The sequence below is a fragment of the Patella vulgata genome, chromosome 1 (genome assembly GCF_932274485.2).
Source record: "Patella vulgata chromosome 1, xgPatVulg1.2, whole genome shotgun sequence".
Taxonomy (NCBI): Eukaryota; Metazoa; Mollusca; class Gastropoda; family Patellidae; genus Patella; species Patella vulgata.
Window position 1 is genome coordinate 35,794,376 of NC_065879.2, and position 13,253 is coordinate 35,807,628.

Genomic DNA, 13,253 nt, shown 5'->3' on the forward strand with positions numbered 1-13,253 from the left:
TATCCGTAATTGAAGCTCATGCCTTTGCCCCCTTAACCTTGGACTTTGCCCCAGCTTTGCCCCTCCAACCACCAAGTTATTCTAAAGCAAAGAAATTGCTGCACATTCAATAAACATGAAAATATAAATGACTGTCTTAGAGACACTATGTAGTGTATTTATAAAGACTTCCAGAATAACATATAGCACCAAAATACAACAATAAAAATAATTTGAAACTTGTTTATTGAATATGGTATCCACGGTGAACTAAAACTGGAACAAGAGTAAGGATTTGGGAACGAAGAGGCGAGCTTATCGGAGCCTGGTATATGCAAACAAACGATATCTGTCAAAGCAATGCAAAATTTTCTCACCCAGAAAATTCATTAAACATGTTGTTATAAAGGTTTTGTGTTCACAAGCTGTAATACTAAAACTTATATGGAGATATCACTCGGCAATTTACCATCGACGTTTTAGTACTGCTTCAAGTTTTAAATGCATAACATAAAAGAGGGATAACTCCGTGATCTCTGACTTAATGGTCCTTTCAAGTTTGAACAATATAATTAATCAAGAATTCTGGTATGTGGAGTGGTCACAAGAAACATTAGATGGACAATGAGCCGACCATTTCACATTAAGTTTTAAATACAAGACTGGGCGACCCTTTCAAGTTTGAACAATATAATTAATCAAAAATTCTAGTGTGTAGAGTGGTCACAAGAAACATCAGATGGACAGTAAGTCGACCATTTCACATTAAATAAAAATGGAATTTTTCTTTAAAAATATTAATGGATGCTGTATTGAGATATGGTCAAATTAATGCGTATAAGTAAATAGGCTTTACAGTATAAAATTATGTCATGCCGGTCTGTGTAAATGATTCCTTATGATTTAATAACCCTAAAGATAAACAACGTTTAATGTCAATACTGGACAGCAGGGTCGTTTCGGATCTGATGTATGGTAATACGCCCGTGTCCAGATCTGAATGGGTCAGCTAATAATACATGGCATAAAACTTACATATATTCCTAGTTTCGTACCGCTACCACGTACATCTATTTGAAATGAACCATCATCTGTCACAGCGCAGTTAGGGTCACAATTGTTACCCGCTCTAAAAATTTCTGGGCCATCACAGTCTGTATCTGAACGAGTTAAATCGGGAAACATGTAAATAATCTGCAATTAAATTTGTGGGGGATTAGTAAATAGAATCGTCAATTCGTTCAACTCAGTGTAAAACTGGCTCATTAACGTGGAGCAGAGTCTGAAATCGAAACAATAATGTGACAAATTTTTCAGTTTTTGGCGTATCCTTAGTTACGTTGTCACTTGATACAGGAAAATGGAAAGAACTGTTCAAAGTTAGTATATGATCCGAAAATTTAAATTCAGATAGGGTTTCTCCTTTGCCCTAATCAACACTGCCACTAACTTTTAAACATCCCTTTTCCTTTTGTAGAAAGGTACAAATAAGATATCTGAAACTAAAGTAAATTATTGATACATATTTTATTTCAAAAACTCATCGGTAACTCATGAAACTCAAATCACTGTGATCAGTCAATTTTCAAGCTACACACCACAAATTTTGCACAGTTTCTAGTTTTTACATGTACAATAACGTATATTTTTCCCGGATTTTTTTGAGAGGGTGGGCCCACTTGACATGGAATGACCCTAATATAGTTTTCGCAGACGCGGATATATGGTAGTGGAGTTTATGCATGGGGATGTAGTCATTATCATAATAATTATGATAATGACTACATCCCCATGCATAAACTCCTCAGCAACTTATATTTCAATTTTATATCACTTGTATTGAATTCTGTATTCATCATTCGGTATTTGGTATTACGTTCAAAAGAATACATGTGTACAAAAAAATGGGGAGCTAAATATGCAAGTGTCGATTCAAAACCTAAAATTTCAATGGAGTTGTTCCAAATCGTCATATGAACAACCATTGAATTCTGAAACAGAAATTCATAAGAGAAATCGGACGGGCGACGGACCCTCTGTACAACCAAATTCTTCGATATTGGGTAAATAGTTTATTATATAAAAGTATAAAAATCCCCGCTCAACAGTAGCACAAACAGATTTTAAGTGGAGAGAAGAAGTGGTTTATTCTTCATAACCTTTCGGGTGATATGACCCTTTTTCTACGAGGCCCATTAGTGCCAAACAAAAAATAAATATTAATCCGTTTGAACGAGTCAGTATCTCGTTTGAACGAATTAGTATCTCGTTTGAACGAATTAGTATCTCGTTTGAACGGATTAATATTTATATTTTGTTTGGCACTAATGGGCCTTCGTGGAAAAAGGGTCATATCACCCGCAACGTTATGAAGAATAAACAACTTCTTATCTCTACTTAAAATCTGTTTGAACGAATTAGTATCTCGTTTGAACGAATTAGTATCTCGTTTGAACGAGTTAGTATCTCGTTTGAACGAATTAATTATCTCGTTTGAACGAATTAATTATCTCGTTAGAACGAGTTACTATCTCGTTAGAACGAGTTACTATCTCGTTAGAACGAGTTACTATCTCGTTTGAACGAGTTACTATCTCGTTTGAACGAATTAGTACCTCATTTGAATGAAATAGTATCTCGCTTGAATTAGTTAGTATCTCGTTTGAACGAATTACTTATCTCGTTTGAACGAATTAATTATCTCGTTTAAACGAACTAATTATCTCGTTTGAACGAATTAATTATCTCGTTTTAACGAATTAGTATCTCTAGTCCGATAAGATTTGTTACATAATTTCCATCCATCGGCTTTTCAGGTAGAAATCGTGGAATAAGCTTTATTTTGTAGGTTTTGATGTTTAATGTTTAAAAATAAACAATGTTGACATTTTTTCTGAGTAGGTCTTCTAATATGGAAGTCATTATCTAAGGGCAGCTATTTTGCGACAATATTGCAACTTATTTTTTTATTTTCACCTTATTTATAATGTTATCGACATATCAACTGTGATTTAGCAATGTATTAATATTGGCAGTGGTCGTGACTATATTTCAGATATTTTTCCATCACTCCATGAAGATATTTCCAAAGATGGCGACCATTTTTGGCGGGAAAATCGGACGATGTGCTGATTTTGATTAAGTAGTTGTGTTTGGTGTCAATATATATGTTTTCAGGGGCATAGATTCCATTTCTGCCAGATATATGTTTTCGGGGTGCAGATTCCATTTCTGCCGTATACGACTGTGTAAAATGATCACATATTAAGAATATTTCCAATATGGCTGCCCCGCCCCCCCCCCCCCCTGGGGTGTAGGGTTTGATAAGAATATACACTTCGCATTTCCTGCGTGTCGTAAAAGGCGACTAAAAGGATCCCTGTCATGGGGCAACGTGTTTGCCGTGCGTTGCGACCCGTGTCGGTGGAGAGTGGAATCCTGGTAACTGAGCCTTTTCTCTGCAACACATTACTTTGGCCCATGGTTCACCTAGACGTGTGGTCAGAGTGACCCACTCTGATCAATCGGCTTTGGTCGTTTTTAGCTCTGTAGAATGTACCCTTTCCCAGTTTAATGCTCTGTTGTTTATTCACCCTGCATACTACCTACCTTTGTGTCCTAGTACATTCTACAGAGCGACGACTTGCGTCAATCAGGTTGGGACTTTCTGGCTTGAGTATACCAATCGTCGAACCCTGAGGCCATGCACTGGTTATCCGTGCTAGTCCTCCCCCTGGTAGATAGGGTAGTAATCTGGGGGATGAGGAGGGGTGAAAATTAAAAAAAATATTCATGGATTCCCCAATCCCCCAACCCCACTGAAAGAACAAAGCAAGAAACAGAAACGTCCTAATACAGAGTAAGATTCTAATTTATTTATTACTTCAAAAAAAAATTCAAAGGCATGGCCGAGGTTCCTCTTGATTGAGAGTCCCTCTACTGACATGTCTAAAGTTTCACCCTTCTTAATAGCCAAAGGTATAGCCGGCTTAGCCTGTGAACCTAAGGCTATTAAAAAACTAAAAAAATGGAACAATCTTGATAGAATGTACCAAGGTGCAGCATGCTGGCATGCTACTTCAATCAGCATCCTTGGCAAACATATATATCAAAGTATCTCCACACAGGTCGATAAATTCAAATAGAGGTCTTTAAGGTAGCAGTGAGGATGAAATGGTAGAATACTTTTCATCTCAAGGTGTTTCGCATGTAAAAAGAATTAGCGTACGCAGAGGAGATAAGGTGATTGCAACAAGCACCTGCATCCTCACTTTCAATCGTCCCGAAATACCGAAGACTCTGTTACAAATGCCAAAGGTTTGGACACAGCAAAACTGTCTGCAGAGGCAAAGACACATGTGCTCGCTATGGCCATGATGGCCACGAGAGTGCTACCTGCCAGGCGGATTTTTGTTGTTTAAACTGCAAGGGTAAGCACTTTGCTTACTCTCGCGAATGTCCCATTTGGCAGAAAGAGAAACGAATCCAACAGATCATGGCTGAACGGAAAATATCTTACTTTGATGCTCGTAAGCAGGTAGAACCGGCTGCACTTTTTCCCATTGCACCACAAGGGAAATCTTATTCAAGTGTAGCCAAAGTTTCTACCAATACCATTTCCGTGCAGACAAGACATAACCTGGCCTAATAAAGTAGAAATGCCTAAAATATTAATATCGTCAGATCATAATAAAAGGGTATCGAGCTCATCTCAAACGAGTCAGAGCTCGAATCAAATTATCGATTCTTTGCGTGGCGGGGGTTCATCAACCTTGCCTCGAACTGAAGATGTTGGGATTATTCCCAGCACTTCCAACCAGAATGGCAAGGGATCATCGTCTCCTGCGGCTCCGCCTAAAGCTATCATCCTTGATTTCAGTTCTACTCGATCAAGATCGCATTCAAAGGGTAATTCAAGAAAAAGAAAAATTAACAAAGTTTAAAGAGGGAGGGACAAAGGTTTCGTTGAAAGGAGATGATTTATTCGTTGAAACGAGATGACTTATTCGTTGAAACGACATGACTAATTCGTTGAAACGACATGAATTATTCGTTGAAACGAAATGACTAATTCGTTGAAACGACATGACTTATTCGTTGAAACGACATGACTTATTCGTTGAAACGACATGACTATTCGTTGAAACGACATGACTAGTTCCTTCAAACGACATGACTATTTCGTTCAAACGACATGACTAATTCGTTCAAACGACATGACTTATTCGTTCAAACGACGTGACTAATTCGTTCAAACGACATAACTAATTCGTTCAAACGACATAACTAATTCGTTCAAACGACATAACTAATTAGTTCAAACGACATAACTAATTCTTTCAAACGACATAACTAATTCGTTCAAAGGTATTAACATTTTTTTTTGTTTCGCACTAATGGGCCTTCGTATTGTTCAAATGATACATGTACAATTAATTAATCCTGTGCCACCTTTATATACACAATTGTAGTGGCGTCACAGAATTCTCAAATATATACGATGTACAAATAATGATTATTCTACTTAAAATCTGTTTGTACTACTGTTGAGAGGGATTTTTATATTTTTATTTATATCTACTCTTATATCTAGTCTCTTCGCCTGCAGCATCGTTTGGTTCAGCAGCTACACGGATCTAACGGACTGTACAGCATCTGCTATTCTTTTAAGGGGGTGCTGCCATTCCCCGTCCATTTTTCCTGTTCTTCTATATGATTAAACTATAATTATCTTGTTGTACTATCACTTTAACAAACAGATGCAAAATGATATGAAATAGGGTTTAACGTCCTACTGTTTTGCTCCGAACTGGGCTAATGAAGATGGGTATACGCCATACAGTATGCCATGAGGAAAATTTTGCCCGGACAGCGGCACTACGGCCTACTCTTATATCGAATTGTCAAGTGATCTTTTACGTGAACGACATTGTGTACACGGGACCTCGGGGGGGGGGTCCCATCCGAACGACTAAACAGCTCTTCTTGTCAGGCCCTCCGTCCTGCATCACTGGAAAGGGGGGACCACGCTGGGAAATCTGGAGTTAATAGGTCATTTAACACTGGCGCTAAACGGCGCTAAAGCCATGGCATCATCACTAAAGGCCTAGTCCCCAGATGAAAACATAAAATACTTACGCTCCCATATATAACTATTTCGAATGTCGAAAATATTCTTGTGCCACAGGTTAGACCGTCTGGGTGACAACTTGGGTCATATTTAGTTGCAAAATAACTATAAGTTCCATTATCTGGTATTCGTAAATATGTTTTTGTTGATGAGGTGTAGCATTGAACAACTACATCATGTTCTGTTTCTGGGAAAAAAAGAAATTAGTGACATGGAAACAGGTAAAACAAGGGCGGTTAATAACCAACTATTTTCATGAACAGACACAAAAAAATTAAACTAAATTAGTAGCATTACGTACAACTATTTTCTTATAAACAGGCACTAAAAAATAAACTAAATTAGTAGCATTACGTACAATTATTGATATATATGGGAACACGTCAAAGCATACAAGCGCGACTATTCCTTTTATACCAGTAAGATACGTAGCGTAAAGAAGTATAAAAAGATATCAGCAAAAGTATATATTCAAAAAATGGAAAGGATATGTAATCGAACAATAATTGCATCACATTTACCGGAATAGGGACGATCGACATGTTTAATTACAGTTTAATTTGGAATAGTTTGGGTTTCGTTATTTTTTAATTTGACCTGCATTCATGCGGGCATACTGCACGCAGCGATCTACGTCATACTTCGAGAATATGATCACTGCTCTAAATACCGTCCATTTAAAACGCTCACGTGATCATTTTGAGGCGGGGCTTATCGACTGGACTACGGCTTTGTATACGCAACAGTGTAAAAATAACCCTCGAAGCACGTGTTCTATGCAAACACATGTCAGCTTGGCAAAATGTCAACTTCTGCCACTCCGGTAAAAGTGATATATATGTGCTAGTGGGTAATAATGCAATACAGCCTTTACCATTGTAAACTGTCTTTAGCGTTTCAATCTGTTTATCTTTCAAAACAAGGTTAGATACTCCTAAATTTGTCTTCGCAAACAAAACCGCCTCTATGAAATTATCTTTCATGTGCGCCGCCATATTGAATAATTAGAGGACTATATTGTTATTCGGCTCTGATTACTTTGACATCTTTCATACACACAATGGCTAAATAAACATATTTAATTGCATTCAATATGACAATAGAAGAGAAATAAATACTTCTAAAAATTTCTAAAAAGCGTACTCAGTGTTTTCGACTAAAATCGTCGATGTAGGAATTAAAATGTCGGTTAATTAAGTTAGGGCCTGTTCACAGGCGGAGCTAGCTGTAGACGGGCAGCCTAAGTTTGGGATGTGATGCGGGTTGACTTCATATTGCTAAACCCTGCGGTCGCGACAGCCCGTAATATTTGGATTTTATCTGTTCCTAATTAATTGTTTTCTTGATTTTGATTTTGTTAATGATTATATAATCTCCTTAGCCTAAAAAGTATTGGTACAATTATATGGCCCCATCACATTCAAGTGATATTGTATGGAAGACCATTAGGGTCAAAGGAAAAATAGTTATTCTCATTATCTCTTTATTACAAGATGGCTATCTCGTTATTACAAGATGGCTATCTCGCTATTACAAGATGGCTATCTCCTTATTACAAGATGGCTATATCGTTATTACAAGATGGCTATCTCCTTATTACAAGATGGCTATCTCCTTATTACAAGATGGCTATCTCCTTATTACAAGATGGCTATCTCCTTATTACAAGATGGCTATCTCCTTATTACAAGATGGCTATCTCGTTATTAGAATTTTAATCATATTTAATACTTATCAATATTCCAGTAACAATTTTAAGTTTGTAATAACCATTATAATTTGCAAAAATGATAATTAATAATTCCGAACTATTTTTGCTTTTCAGGCCTGCTGTTATTGTAATTTAATGCACTCAATAGTTCTAATATTGCCTTTCTTCATCTTTATAACATCCAGTGGAAGTACTACTCAATATTTTAAATTATCAGCCTTCAGGGGACTATTGGTCATTTGTGCAGTCATTGTTCTAAGGGCTTTTCGTATATCAGTAAAATCACTCGCATCAACATGAACATATCAATTATTTTTTGTCATAATACCAATCAAATCTCATCTTCTTGGGATGTCATTATTAAAACCTCATCAAATCGTTGTAAATACTCCACAACAATCTATTCATTAATCATTTGTGTTTATTTCAGTGAAAGGTGTCGTTGATAACATTTCATCAAATTTCATTTTCTTTCAACGTTTTTCGTTATTAAAACCCACTAATCGTTGTGTATACTCCACAACAACTTATCCATTAATCAATTAGTCAATTTTTAGGTTAATTGGTATTATTGAATGTTCTTATTAGCGTTTAACTTTATAATCCTTAATTAAATTAGATTACCTTTAGGTACACGTAATTAAGGGAGATCTCTGGTTTGTCAGCATTAACTAAGCATTTTTGTGTACATGTATATATTGTCCTGTCATATTTTCATTTTTTATCATTTGATAATGACTAGAGAAGCCTAGTCGAAACGTCGCTCAGTAAAAACCAGTAATTGTATTCCATAGAATTGTGACCTGTATACCATCCAGTTTTAATCTCACGGATAATTAATCGGTAAGTGTTTGCTTCACACCAACCGATTGAAGGACGGATTATACGGTGTCGATTCAATGGAAATCGTATGACGGGACGGCTGATTGATGTCGTAATCCGGAACGTACAGAGGTCGAATTACCCACAGATTTTTGACTGAAGTAATAAGGAAATAAATCGGGACACGAAAATGGTGTCGGATGTAACAGAGTGCCGGAGTGATCAGAGATCGGATGTGACAGAGTGCACTGTACAATTAACTCGTTTAAAGGCAAAATAAAGTGAAAAGTGACTGATGCAAAATTGCCTATTTCTCGGCAACAGGCAAACTAATTTCGACTTACACTGTCATCGTATCGATTAATGCTACAGGTTCATGAACGTTTTTCAAGACATGTTTTAAAATATGTAAAGCCTGAATGTGTTGTAAATAATTTTTTTTACACCCCTTTTCACATTTAAATCAAAATGGCACAAATGCAAAACCGAACAAATACTAAGCAAGACATAGTTTGCGTCTTTAGTAGGAGCATTCAGCTTGATTCATTAGATTTGTAAACCTTAATACTTGCTTTTGAAAAGAACTTTAGAAACGTCAAAAGTGAAGTTTTGGGCAAAATTACGTCAGAAACTTCGAGAATATGCACCACGCAGCATATGGGCCTTTCTTTTACACAAATCAGGCAATAAATAATTAATCCAGAACCTATAAAATGAAATTAAAATGCGAAAAATCTTAAAAAAGTGATCCTGGCCAAATTGGTTATTTCTCGGTAAGGGAAGATGTTAGAAACAATTTTGTGATATCAATACGATCGTATTGATTAATACTCTTTGTCCATAGGAATCAAATATCATAATTTTAAACGAATAATGAATATCGCTTACTTCAAACAAGTATTTGTTTTAGAGGCTAAAAATACAGTTTTTGCCAAAATGACGTTACTTCTGGTGATAATGAAAATCTTAAATTACTTGTATGAAATCGTAAATGGCATTATGTATCACACAGTGAGCATTTTATGAAAATCGAATAATAATTGACACTTTTGTGGACCACAAATCTTGAAAAGTGACCGGTTGAAAATCGCCTATTTCTCCACAACTGAAGAAGTTAGAAACCATTTTGTGATATCTGTATGATCGTATGGGTTCATTCTATTAGTTGACTGGAATCAAATATCAAAATTTTAAACAAATAACAAATACGACTGATATGAATAACTTATTTCTTGCGAAGGCTATAAATACAGTTTTTGCCCAAATTACATCATTTCCGGTGACATTTAAAATGTTAAATTGGTTTGACCTAGTCAAAACTGACATTACGCATCAAATGGTGTCACTTTTATGAAAATCCAATAATAATTGACTCTTTTACAGGCAAAATAGCGTAAAAAGGGAATCATTCAAAATTGCCCATTTCTCGGTAACTGTTCATATTACAAACTAATTTTAACATACATTTTCTTCGTATGGATTATAGCTACATGTTTATAAAAGTTACGTTGAAATATTTTAAATTCTGAATAGCCTGAATCGGTTGTAAATAGGTCAATTTTACACCCTTTGTCACCTCTTAATCGAATTTGCTCGAAAATGAAATCGAAATTTTAAAATAAAACTGAGCTCACACTTTTTTGCGCCTTTAAAGGGCACACTCTTTTAGTTATATCATTTTTTAAAAAAAAAATAATAATATTTCCTTTCGAAAAGTGGTACCGAACTGTCAAAATTGTAGTTTTTGGTAAAATTACGCCACTTCCGGTACCGACAGATAACTCTATTGGTAACAACAAAAATGACAATTGAGACAACGTAGCATATGAACTTTGTTTTATACAAATCGAAAAATAAAAATATAATTAATCTAGGACTGAAAAACGGAATTAGCAAATGGCGGCCAAGGAAAATTACTGAGACAAAATAAAATCACATTTTTGCTCAAGTCAGATGACTCTTTAATTCTGTGTAATACAGGACCAAAATAATATTCGTAAATAAAAAAGTTTTTTGTAAAAATTTAAATTTTCTAAATTTGGCGCCTAATATCCGCTAATATTTGCCGAAAATCAAAAATCAAAAGTAGCGTAGCTATGTGCCCTGTCTCCAGCTATAGCCAAAATGTATCGAAAGTTAAAATCCAACGATTAAATTATTGTTAAAATTACCGCAATATTTTTAAAAACGATAGCTTCGGTGATTTCGGACATTTCGCATTGTCGCAGAACGTTCAAAATATCATTATCCTCTAAGTCACACCCACTTTTCCAGTAAAACCGAAGAAATCGTAACGATGCGACAACCAGTTGCTGAGATCTAATCAAAATGGAAATCATACAGGAAGAGTGTCATACAATAGCCCATTCATCATGCTACCAAACGATACTTTAGCTGTTTTGATTCAGTGACATCCGAAGGAGAAATCGCGATTTTTGCAAGTGTACCTATTCTTTACTGGGGGGTTTTCTCACAATATCGAATATTTTTTCGACTACTTCCGGTTTACAGATCATTGTCGGGATAGATTTAACAAGTGGTATGAGAACATAACCAGAAGTTTCAGAAACATCCATTGGACAGTTTTTAAACAAAAGGAAAATTAGAAGACCATTTTCAGATATTTAACGATTTTTCGATTTTTTTCAAAGATTGGTGCCCTTTTTGAACCATATATACTATATTGAGGCTTTTAAATTTGGATTCACACCGTTAGTAACAGAAGTTTAAGAATTGAAATAAAAGTAGTTTTCGAGTTAAAAGCGTCTGAATAGGCTCCAAAAAGGAAAATACTAGATTTTCAGCGTCTCATAATATAATGTCTAACCAGCGAATTCTTACCAGATGTCATAAGATCGTCCATTGTTCGGGCTATCCAATGAGCCTTTAGTTGTTTTGGTGAAATCTAACGTAGTAATCACTCTTTTCGCAAGATCACCATTTTTATTTTACTTTTTACGGGGTTTTTTGGGGTTTTTTTTTCAAAATATCGGATATTTTTTCGACTACTTCCGGTTTTTGGATCATTGTCGGGATAGTTTTAACACGTTGTTTGGATACTTGACTTTCTGTACCAGAAGTTTCAGAAACATCCATTGATCTGTTTTCAAAGCAAAGACAAACAGAAGAGCATTTTCAGTAATTTAAGGATTTTTGAACTTTTTTCAAAGATTGAGGCTCTTTCTGGACCACTTATATTATTTCTTGAAAAAAAGTTTAAGAAAAATCGTAGGTGTCGTTTTCGAGAAAAAGGCGTCTCAAAATGCTCCAAAACGGAAAATACTAGATTTTCGGCGTACCATAATTTATTCCCTAACCATCGAAATCGTATCATTTAGATGTCATATGATAGCACAGTAACGGGGCTACCCGACGGCTTTTTAATTCTTTTGGTCAGCTACTATCGGACGGAGAAATAAGGTTTTTCGCAAGAACGCCAATTTTTTAACTTTCTTTTTCATTTGTTTTAATACTTCCGGTATGGAGATCATCGTCGTGATAGTTTTAATAACCGGGTTAGGGAATTAAATAATCGCAGGGCTCTATTGTGATTTATTAAATTATCTGATCAGATGAAATCAACATGAGAAATCCCATGTTCAAATGTGCCATAAATGCGAAAATGTCGAAATATCAAAAATAAAATTTCAATAACTCAATACATATTAAACATCGTTAGAATCGGAATTAGGTCAGCTATCTGAATGTGTAACATTTTTCTTGAAAATCTATTAAAATAAAAAAATAATACAGCATTTTCTAAAATTTCACGATTTTTCGATTTTTTTCGATTTTCAGGGGTTTTTTTTATGCTATTCCAATTATTTCAAAGTCTTATTGGATGTTTCATGCACTAGACCTCCGATGGGACTCTCGATAGTGGAAGTGTAAAAAAACTCGTTGGAGTAGTTTTCGAGATAAAGGCGTCCAAAAGGGCTCCAAATAAAAAAATACTTGATTTTTGACGTGCCCTATTTTCTAATCTGATCATCGTATCATACGACAGTTCAACCCTCTTGCTGTCCAATGATACCTTAATTTGTTTAATCCATTGATACTGGACGGAGAAATCGAGTTTTTCCCAAAAGCACCCATTTTTGCGTTTTTTCAAAATATCGGACATTATTTCGATTACTTCCGGTTTACGGATCGTTGTTGAAATTGCTTTATCCAATGGTCTGACAATATAGCTTTATGTTCCAGGACTTTCAGAAACATCGATTGGTGCTTTCAAAAAAAATAAGGGTTGGAAAATGGGCAGAAAATTATTCGAAAAATAAAGGGCGATAACTCTGAATGAAACTTATATTATTGGAATCCGATAGACTTCAGGTATCCAAAAATTTAGGTCAAATTTTAAAATTTTGCAGAATAACAAAATTGTCTCGTAAACAAATTTCCAACGACAAATGTGAGATAGCCATTGTCTCGGAAAAGATTCAGGGTTTCCAAAAATGTCATTTGTTTGAAAATAGGTAAAGAATTGACGAAACCACAGCTGGTTTTTTTAATTTCCGGCCACCGTTCAAAATTCGACCACTTCCGGTCTGCGCAGAAGTTTCAAATACAGTTTTTCAAGTAACCACCACATCGTTTCTCCATAGAAAATGT

The 13,253-nt window shown here is 35.4% G+C and overlaps 2 long non-coding RNA genes across 3 annotated transcripts in view; one reads left to right on the top strand and one right to left on the bottom strand.

Annotated features, from left to right (window-relative positions):
- Positions 1-13,253, top strand: part of LOC126828524 (uncharacterized) — a 151,158-nt gene that overhangs the window by 119,345 nt on the left and 18,560 nt on the right. The window lies entirely within an intron of this gene.
- LOC126828518 (uncharacterized) overlaps positions 1-13,253 on the bottom strand; it is a 112,848-nt gene that overhangs the window by 61,365 nt on the left and 38,230 nt on the right. For both annotated transcript variants that reach the window (XR_008787472.1, XR_008787466.1), the window contains exons 2-3: positions 6,118-6,296; positions 1,015-1,173 (exon numbers count right to left, since the gene is read on the bottom strand). This is a non-coding gene — a long non-coding RNA (uncharacterized LOC126828518). The remainder of the gene's footprint in view (positions 1-1,014; positions 1,174-6,117; positions 6,297-13,253) is intronic.